The 11,173-nt window shown below is 35.9% G+C and overlaps 1 non-coding gene across 1 annotated transcript; it reads right to left on the bottom strand.

Moving 5' to 3' along the window:
- Window positions 1-790: 790 nt before the first annotated feature.
- TRNAG-ACC (transfer RNA glycine (anticodon ACC)) lies at window positions 791-863 on the bottom strand. The gene has a single exon. It is a non-coding gene; the product is annotated as a tRNA-Gly (tRNA).
- Between the last annotated feature and the right edge of the window lie 10,310 nt (window positions 864-11,173).

Here is an 11,173-nt window from a genome sequence, read left to right as displayed (position 1 = left end):
ATGTTTTCAAATCAGTTTTTCATATTTTGTATATATGATGTTTTGGTTTTGATTTCCTGTATACATACATGTATATAGCTGTTCAGTCACTAAGTCATATCCGAGTCTTTGAGACCCCATGGACTGCAGCTCACCAGGCTTCCATGTCCTACACCATCTCCTGGAGTTTGCTCACACTCATGTCATTGAGGCAGTGATGCCCTCCAACCACATCATTCTTGGTCACCCTCTTCTTCTCCTGCCTTCAATCAGGGTCTTTTCTAATGAGTCAACTCTTTCCGTCAGGTGGCCAAAGTATTGGAGCTATATATATATATATATTTATTTATATATGTAAACTGAATCATTTTGCTATACACCTGAAACTAACACAACTTCATGAGTCAGCTATGCTTCAAAAGAAAAAAAGAAAAGAAAACTGAACTAACCAAGGTAAAAGAAGTGATTAGAGAGATTCTGGGTGATTTTGTCTTCTTCCAGGGAATACGTGCTTTTACTTCAAGAGGTGGGGGCAATTCATGTAATAGCTATCAGATATATACAGTTTAAAATGCCTAATATATACAAAGAATAAAATTCAAAATTAAGAATTTAGCAGAGAACTAGAAATTTACACAAAACAAGTTTTGTGTATTTGAAGTTCTATTGTTAGGCATCTAAATATTTAAGTTTAGTGTATGCCTACTAAGTGAAAGTGAAGTCGCTCAGTCATGTCCGACTCTTTGTGACCCCATGGACTGTAGCCTTTCACTTTTCTCTGTCCATGCTGCCATTTCCTTCTCCAGAGGATCTTCCTGACCCGGGGATCGAACCTGGGTCTCCTGCATGGTAGGCAGACGCTTTACCATCTGAGCCACCAGGGAAGTCCTTTAATTAAAATGACACATCCCTTTTTATCTTAATACTCATTTTCTTAAATTTTGTTTTGTCTAATATTAATATATCCATTCCAGTTTTCTTATGCTTACTTTTTTTTGGTATTTTTTTCACACTGTTATTTTATACCTTACTGTATCTTTATATGTTGTGTCATATAACTGGGATTTAGTTGTTGTTGTTTTTATCTCATCTTATAGTCTCTACTTTTAATTGGAATGTTTAGGTATTTTGAAGTTTAGTTGTTGTAGTTTGTTTTAAAGTTGACCATCTTGCCTTTCATTTTCTGTTTTCCAATCTCTTTATTTCTCTGTTCCTGCTCTTGTGCCTACTTTTGTGTTTATTAAATATTTTTATTATGAAAATTAAGTTTTTTATTGCATTTTTATCCGAGGCATTTTAAACACACTTCCATACATTCTGAAGTAACTAATTCCACACAAAAGTACCAGGAGCAAAGTATAGTAGCACAACTGAACACAGCAAGCTGAAGTTCTGTGATTCTTTATAGGATGATACTTTACCTAGTGTCATTTTTCCTGGCTTGATGTGGATATGCCCTTTGGTCTTCTTGCTGTGGTACTCCCAGACTGTGTCTTTTGCTCCTTATAGCTTAGTAGGCTCAATAGGTCCTTACCTCTGTTTGCATCAAGTAGGATTCAGTTTTCTTGAAAGTTAAAACCCTGTGTTTATTGAAATATTTGCTTACTTATTAGAAACTGATACATTTTTAACTGTTAGTATGCTATCACAGTTATTGCTTTGTTCTCTAATCAAATTATATAGGTTTGAGTGGTGTGATATAGCCCATTATCCCATAACCCTTCTTGTTTTTAATGCATGCTTTTGGAAACAAGATATTTTCTTCAGGAATGCATATTTTGCATTTTATTTGCAGAGTGTCAGGCTTGCAATGTCTATTCAGCTGTTAGATGTTCACATTTAGTGAGGCATATTGGCAGGTGGTGGAGGTGACCCCAAATGTTATGGTTTAGAGGAGGCATCGGAATTGAGTTACGGGAGGTTAGAGGACCCCAGCCCCACAAAACCCATCAAACCACACTGTCCCTCAGCTAGTTCTGGTTGGGAAAGCCCTGAGCTTTTGGGAAAGCTCTCATGACTTTTTAATTGACAGATGTCAGCACTTGTGATGCTGCATAAATTCCTAGGCTGATGTTACAGTCAACTGCCATCACCAACTGTCATCAATAGGGGAGGTCATCTTGACCCATCTCCCAATATTCTTTCCTCGTATTTGAGTGGTTCTCAGTTCTCATTACGTGTCGCTTCCCTTCCGCTAGTAGAACTTCCCGGTAGCTTGGTGAATTACGAACCATTAAGATAAATTGTCTCAGATTCGTTTATGTGGATTATTTTGGTCGCAGTTCGGAAGGATTATCTTGCTGAGTGTAGAATTCCGCCTCGAGGGTTTTATATCTTCTTTCACCCTGGCGATAGTTCTCCGTGAATGCTATTGAGAAAACAGCCATCTTTTCAAAGCCCGTGACGACATCACCCCACTGAAAGCGGCTTTAGTTTTTTTTTTTTTTTTTTTTTCAGCTTTAGTTTTTAACTGGAGGTTAGTCATTTATATTATTGCTCATTTCGTGGTACTGTGTCTTTATTTCTCTGGCAATTGGTGGAAATACATTTGATCACTTCATATTTCATGTATATGATGAATATAAAAAATGGTAAAACATTTTACAAATTTTTAGTTATTTTAATCAAAATAATTTCTATTAATTTATATAATTTATAATTTCTATTAATTTATATAAATTAACTAATTTGACTGGTAGTAACAATAAACTAAAGCAAAAAGAAAAAAGTTAGAATAAAAATAACAAAAGCCAAAAAATTTAAATTTGCTTTTTTTCTTGCTAAAATATTTGTTTGAATAATTCATAGACAAAGTAATTTAGGCATATTTCTAAGCAAAGCTGCCAATAATTAAAGCTCTTTCCATTATAATTGGTGATCTGATGCTAATGTTAACCTGGAAAAACTATGTAAGAACAGCTAAAGCTCTTAATAAAGAAAGTGAAGTGACACTTGTATTACCTATGGCAAAACGTTTTATGTGTACAGTAATTAAATAACATTCAATTTTCACACAACACCTTATATGCATTAATTTATATACAAGTGTTCAAGTCAGAATCAATGCAGTAACAAATGGAACAGAAATGAAAACAAAAAATATGCATTATATGTATGCTTAATAGGTAATAATTTTGGTATTTCAGATAATAATGTAATGATAGCCTATTTAAACAAAGTTTTAAACAAATAGTAATTGTTAAAAAAAAGAATAGATATGAAAAACTATAGAAGACCAATAAGTGTACTAAGGGATTTGATTTAGGTCATACCTGAATGGTCTAGTGGTTTTCCCTACTTTCTTCAATTTAAGTCTGAATTTGGCAATAAGGAGTTCATGGTCTGAGCCACAGTCAGTTCCTGGTCTTGTTTTTGCTGACTGTATAGAGCTTCTCCATCTTTGGCTGCAAAGAATATAATCACTCTGATTTCAGTGTTGACCATCTGGTGATGTCCATGTATAGAGTCTTCTCTTGTGTTGTTGGAAGAGGGTGTTTGTTATGACCAGTGCATTTTCTTGGCAGAACTCTATTAGTCTTTGCCCTGCTTCATTCCGTACTCCAAGGCCAAATTTGCCTGTTATTCCAGGTGTTTCTTGACTTCCTACTTCTGCATTCCAGTCCCCTATAATGAAAAGGATATCTTTTTTGGGTGTTGGTTTTAAAAGGTCTTGTAGGTCTTCATAGAACCGTTCAACTTCAGCTTCTTCAGCATTATTTTGACTATGTGGATCACAATAAACTGGAAAATTCTGAAAGAGATGGGAATACCAGACCACCTGACCTGCCTCTTGAGAAATTTGTATGCAGGTCAGGAAGCAACAGTTAGAACTGGACATGGAACAACAGACTGGTTCCAAATAGGAAAAGGAGTACGTCAGGGCTGTATATTGTCACCCTGTTTATTTAACCTATATGCAGAGTACATCATGAGAAATGCTGGACTGGAAGAAACACAAGCTGGAATCAAGATTGCCGGGAGAAATATCAATAACTTCAGATATGCAGATGACACCACCCTTATGTCAGAAAGTGAAGAGGAACTCAAAAGCCTCTTGATGAAAATGAAAGTGGAGAGTGAAAAAGTTGGCTTAAAGCTCAACATTCAGAAAACAAAGATCATGGCATCCGGTCCCATGACTTCATGGGAAATAGATGGGGAAACAGTGTCAGACTTTATTTTTCTGGGCTCCAAAATCACTGCAGATGTTGATTGCAGCCATGAAATTAAAAGATGCTTACTCCTTGGAAGGAAAGTTATGACCAACCTAGATAGCATATTCAAAAGCAGAGACATTACTTTGGCAACAAAAGTTCATCTAGTCAAGGCTATGGTTTTTCCTGTGGTCATGTGTGGATGTGAGTGTTGGACTGTGAAAAAAGCTGAGCACTGAAGAATTGATGCTTTTGAACTGTGGTGTTGGAGATGACTCTTGAGAGTCCCTTGGACTGCAAGGAGATCCAACCAGTCCATTCTGAAGGAGATCAGCCCTGAGTGTTCTTTGGAAGGAATGATGCTAAGGCTGAAACTCCAGTACTTCGGCCACCTCATGTGAAGAGTTGATTCATTGGAAAAGACTCTGATGCTGGGAGGGATTGGGGCCAAGAAGAGAAGGGGACGACAGAGGATGAGATGGCTGGATGGTATCACTGACTTGATGGACGTGAGTCTCAGTGAATTCCGGGAGTTGGTGATGGACAGGGAGGCCTGGCGTGCTGCAATTCATGGGGTTGCAAAGATTCGGACACTACTGAGCGACTGATCTGATCTGAAGTGTACTAAATATACTTAGTATTTAATATAAATTAAATGATAAGATAACTTTTATATTTCTACCCTAATATTAGATTATGAAGGAGTTTAAAGTGTTGCACTTGTTTTGGAAATAAATTTGACACTGTTCTGCAAAACTTTTTTTGCATTACCTTGCACAGTAATTCCATTTCTAGAACTGTATCTAGTACAGCTATTTAAACTTGCATATGAGTGTCTGGGTGCAGGGTTCTGGGGTTGCTGCTCCCTGTCTCCCCCAGTTGGGGTGGTCCTTGCTAGATTCCCCTTCTGCTTTAAGAATTTACCTCAGTTGGGCAGCCTGGGTGAGGGGAATGGGGATGTTCCCAGTGCAGGGAGGGCAGGGGGATGGTTTCCCAGACCCAGGGAGTGGAGGTGACCTGTCCAAGAGAAGGCCTACTAAGCTGGGACCTCTGAGTTTCCCTCCAGGTTCAGGATGGGGCCAGGAGGGCCTTAGTTTGTTTCTGTTTATGCCATGCTCCTCTATTCATTTGCAAAAGCAAATGCTCCATGTGGGACCCAGGCTGCCTGCTGTGAGGCCATACAGCTGTCACAATCAATCTGGTAAATCTATATACACTTACAGAAAACATCTCCAATACACACTGCCAATAAAAAAGTTAAATTGTGGATTTTCAGAGAAGTTTACAAATATATAAATGTATTATTTATGTAGATGTGTATGTGTGTTTGCATTTGCTAATATACATGTTTGATGGATAATCATGATTTCTTTCTACAAAGGGGTATGCATTTGTATTGCTTTGGAAGTTCTACGTTGAATGCGTGCTATATTTATAATTAATAGTATGAAAGTTAAAGAAATAGTCATATGATGGCATATTACTAAAGGTTACTTTAAAATGTCTGTGATCCTGCTTTTTTGTCTCTATAAAATTGCCTTTTTGGGTAATTTCACATTGATGTGGTTTGATTTATCTCGGTTTCTTCACTTGGCATAATGTTTTTGAGGTTCATCCATGTGCTAACACGCATCAGAAAGCAGGTTCTTTTCATTACTGAATCAGAATTCCTTTATCTGCTTATACCACTTATGGTTTACCTATTTATGAGTTGATGAAGATCGCAGTTCTTTTCATATTTTGGCTATTATGAATAAAGTGGCTATGAGCATTTTTTGTGGAAGTTTTTGGACAGAAGCTTCCAGTTGTCCTGGGCAGATACCTAAGAGTAGCAAGGTTGGATCATATGGTGTTACATTGTTAAGTCTTAAAGAAACTGCCTACATGGTTTTCAAAGTTGCTGTATCTTTTTGAGTCCCACCATCAGTGTAAAAAGTTCCAGTTTTTCCAAATCCTCATTAACTTTCGGTTTTGTGACACTTTTAAAATTTAGCCATTATAGAAGGTGGGAATTGGTATCTGATTGTGGATTTTATTTTTATTTCCCTGAGGACCAAGGATGTTGCAAATTTATTCATGTGCTTGTTGGATATTCATTTCATTCATATTTAATATTCATTCATTCATGAAGTATTTACTAAAGACAATGTGCATATATTTAAAATTGTATACTTAAATTTTATATATTTAATGAAATTGTACATATATTTAAAGTTGAGTTTATATTTTTTATTTATTTTTTTAATTGGAGTATAATTGCTTTTGCAATGCTGTGTTAGTTTCTGCTGTACAACAACATGAACCAGCTATATGTATACATATATCCTCTCCTTTGAGCCTCCCCCCGACCCCCTGTGCATATATTTAAAGTTTATATATTTGATGAATTAGTTTATTTTTGGTGTAGTGTCTAAGAAATTTTTTTCTGTGGCAAGCAAGGATTGAAAGACTTTTTTTTTCTGTATGTTTTATAGTTTGTACTTTTATATTAAGTTCTAAGATCTATTTTAGGTTCATTTGCGTAGTAGTGTGAAATTCACATCCAAATATATTTTCCATGTGATTATTCAGTTGTTACAGTATTTATTGAAACAACTCTTCTTTATTCCATTAGATTAGCTTGGCACCCTTGTCAAAAATTAATTGACTGTTTCTAGACTCTCTATTTGGTTCCATTTGCTCCTTATACTAATACTATACTTACTCTCTTGAATACTGGAAGTTTGTAGGAAGTCCTGAAATCAAGTTTTAAAGATCCTTTAACTCATTGCTATTGTTTTAAATAGATTCCTCATATTTCCATATTAATCTTAAAATAGTTCTGTAAATTTTTACATGAAAAACCTGCTGACATTTTTATTGAGGGTGAATCTGTAGATCAATTTGGAAAGAACTGATAATTTAACACTTGGAGTTTTCCAACCCAAGAAAATTAGGATATCAGAGTTCTTTATTTCTTCTTTTGTTTTTCTCAGCAGTATGTAATTTTCACTTACAGGTTTTGCATATATTTTGCTAATGTTTCTCTAGGTATTTCATGTTTCTTGATACTACTGTACATGGTAATATTTGAATTTGGTTTTAGATGTTTATTTGCCAATAGATAAGCAATTGATTTTCTCATGTACTGATCTTGTATCCGACAAACCTGATAAATTCACTTACTCATTCTGTTTACCTTTTTGTATATTCTTTCATGTTTTATATATATATATATATGACAATTCCATTTCTGGAAAAAAAGACAATTATAAGTAATATTTTCCAATCTGCGTATATTTTATTTCCTTTTATTGTCTGATTAAGCTAGCTAGGACCTCCATTTCAAGTTTGATTAGAAATGATACAAACCAATACCCTTGTTTCCAAACCTGTGGAAAATCATATAGGTTTTTATTTGTGTATGTGCATAAAGGTTTTTATTTTCTTAGGATACATTACCAGAATTACTAGGTTAAAGGGTAAGTTTTTTTTTTAACTTGAGATATAGTTGACTTATAATATTATGTTTCAGATGTGCCATATGGTGAATCAGTTTTTATAGATTATATTCCATTTATAGTTGTTATTAAATCTTAGCTACATTCCCTGTGCTGTACAAAGTTATCATTGTAGCTTACTTATTTTATGCATAGGAGTTTGTACGTCTTAATGTCCTACCCCTATCTTGCTCCCTGCCCCCATAACCACCGGTTTGTTTCTGTATCTGTGAGTCTGTTTCTTTTTATTATATTTACTAGTTTGCCATATTTTCTTAGATTCCACATGTAACTGATAGCATTCAGTATTTGTCTTTCTCTACCAGACCTATTTCAGTAAGCATGACACCCTCCAGGTTCACCCATGTTATTGCAGATGGTAAAATTTCATATTTTTATGGCTGAGTTATCTATCTATATATATATATTATTCAGATACATTACCAGAATTACTGAGTTAAAGGGTATGCTTTATCTGGTATATCACACACACATATACATAGGACTTTCCTAGTGGCTCAGATGGTAAAGCGTCTGCCTAAAATGCGGAAGACCCAGGTTCAGTCCCTGGGTCAGGAAGATCTCCTGGAGAAGGAAATGGCAACCCACTCCAGTATTCTTGCCTGGAAAATCCCATGGACAGAGGAGCCTGGGGGGCTACAGTCCATGGGGTCACAAAGAGTCAGACATGACTGAGCGACTTCACTTTCACCTTTTCACTTTCATACATACATGACACATCTTCGCTTCTTTATCCATTCTTCTCATGATGGACACTTAGGTTGTTTCTGTATCTTGGCTATTGTAAATAATGCTGTTGTGAATGTTGGAATGTATGTGTCTTTTCAAATTAGTGTTTTAATTTTCTTTGGATATATACCCAGGACTGGAGTTTCTGGATCATATGGTAGCTCTATTTTTAGCTTTTTGAGGAACCTCCATACTGTTTTCCATAGTTGCTGCACCAATTTATATCCCCCTAACAGTGTACAGGGATTTCCTTTTTGCCGACATTTGTTGTTTGTTGCCTTTTGCAGTCGTTCTGACAGGTGTGAGTTGTTATCTCATTGTGGTTTTGATATGCATTTCTCTCATGATAAGTAGTGTTGAGCATCTTTTCATGTAACTGTTGGCCGTCTGTATGTCCTCTTTGGAAGAATGTCTGTTTAGGTCTTCTGCCCACTTGTTGTTAATCAGATTTTTTTTTTTTTTTGATGTTGAGTTATATGAGCTGTTTATATATTAAAACCTTGTCAGTCATATTATTTGCAAATATTTTCTCTCATTCAGTTGGTCATCTTTTCATTTTGTCAATGGTTTCCTTTGCTCTGCAGAAGCTTTTCAGTTTAATTAGGTCCCATTTGTTTATTTTTTGCTTTTATCTCTTTAGGAGATGGCTCAAATATATATATATATATATATATATATATGTGTGTGTGTGTGTGTGTATCACTGTAATTTATCTCAAAGAGTGTTCTGCCTGTGTTTTCCTCTAGGAGTTGTATAGTATTTGATCTTATATTTAGGCCTTTAATCCATTTTGAGTTTATTTTTATATGGTGTTCGAAAATGTTCTAATTTCATTCTTTTACATATGGTGGTAGTTTAGTCGCTAAGTTGTGACCCCATAGACTAAATAGCCCAACAGGCTTCTCTGTCCATAGGATTTCCCAGGCAAGAATGCTGGAGTGGGTTGCCAGATCAAGGGGAAAAAAATGCCATTATATAGTATCCATCCATAGAATACCATTATATAGTATCTGAGCTCAGAAACAAAGTATTATTTCCTTCAGAAGCTTCAACAATATGTTTTATCCTCTTTAAATTTTACCTGTCTCTACTAGTTAGAAGTTATTTCCTGGACATTCATCCTAGATTGTTGCTAAGCAAAGACTACAACCTTGTGTCTCCTCAGTTTACCATTTGCTACACAGACTGTCTTGAATAGTTCATTGCCAAAATATTGTTTTTGTTCCAAAAATTGATGAAGTATGCTTATCTTGTGTAGAATTTAATGTACCTTTTCTGTATAATACAATCTTTCAGGTGACAGAATTAAATCTGTTGAGTCATTGACTCTTTACATAATTTGTTCAAATTTATGATCACTTTTTCAGCACACATACACTCATACACACACACACAAAACTGAACAGAGTCTATAAAAGAAAAGCAGACCGTGTCACTACTATGACATATGGTTCCTCTGATTTGATTCAGCTCATTTCCCTGGTAGAGATGCCTACTGGGAACTGAATCTTTTCTATTTGTTTTGAATGCACTAAAAGACCAATTATGAACACTGGTACAGCGTTTTATAATCTTATTTGTAGTTTCATTTTCTATTTTATAAGCTTGTTATAGTTTTTTTTTTTCTGTGAAATCAGATAAACCATCCAGAGTGGTTGGGGTAGTGGTAATGATACCTGCAGTCACAGTCGGTCAGTTCAGTTGCTCAGTCATGTCCGACTCTTTGCGACCCCATGAATTGCAGCACGCCAGGCCTCCCAGTCCATCACCAAGTCCTGAAGTTCACTCAAACTCATGTCCATTGAGTTGGAGATGCCATCCAGCCATCTCATCCTCTGTCGTCCCCTTCTCCTCCTGCCCCCAATCCCTCCCAGCATCAGAGTCTTTTCCAGTGAGTCAACTCTTCACATGAGGTGGCCAAAGTACTGGAGTTTCAGCTTTAGCATCAGTCCTTCCAAAGAACACCCAGGGCTGATCTCCTTCAGAATGGACTGGCTGGATGTCCTTGCAGTCCAAGGGACTCTCAAGAGTCTTCTCCAACACCACAGTTCAAAAACATCAATTCTTCGGTGCTCAGCTTTCTTCACAGTCCAACTCTCACATCCATACATGACCACTGGAAAAACCATAGCCTTGACTAGACGAACCTTTGTTGGCAAAGTAATGTCTCTGCTTTTGAATATGCTGTCTAGGTTGGTCATAACTTTCCTTCCAAGGAGTAAGTGTCTTTTAATTTCATGGCTGCAGTCACCATCTGCAGTGATTTTGGAGCCCAAAAAAATAAAGTCTGACACTGTTTCCACTGTTTCCCCATCTATTTCCCATGAAGTGATGGGACTAGATGCCATGATCTTTGTTTTCTAAATGTTGAGCTTTAAGCTAACCTTTTCACTCTCCTCTTAATGAGCCCTTAAGTAAATTATGAAATTTCTGCACACCCAGGCTAACTTTATTGGCAAAGTGAAAATAATGATTATTTCCTCATAAACCTGAAAAAATGTAAAAATATAATGCAGTCCTCCAAAACAATTTGTTGTCATATCATCAGCCAAAATAGTATGATCAATGCAAGGTCTCCTTCCTACAGGAGAGAAGACAGTCTTTCACTTTCCCCCTTCTTTAAATGTTTCTAAAAATATTTTTCTGTGCTGCTCTCCAGTCTTATATAGTCATAACTTTCATGATAGGAAAATATTTCACTTCCCTCTGTATTTAACTTTTTTTTTTTTTTATTAAGTAAGAACTGAAGCACATATTTTAAAGTTATCCTTCAGTAGATGTTATCATGCTTTCCTTGCATCATACATCCAG

This window comes from Bos mutus, chromosome X (assembly GCF_027580195.1).
Source record: "Bos mutus isolate GX-2022 chromosome X, NWIPB_WYAK_1.1, whole genome shotgun sequence".
NCBI classification, from domain to species: domain Eukaryota; kingdom Metazoa; phylum Chordata; class Mammalia; order Artiodactyla; family Bovidae; genus Bos; species Bos mutus.
Note: the sequence above shows the minus strand (reverse complement) of the source record. Positions and strands in the feature narration are given on the sequence as shown.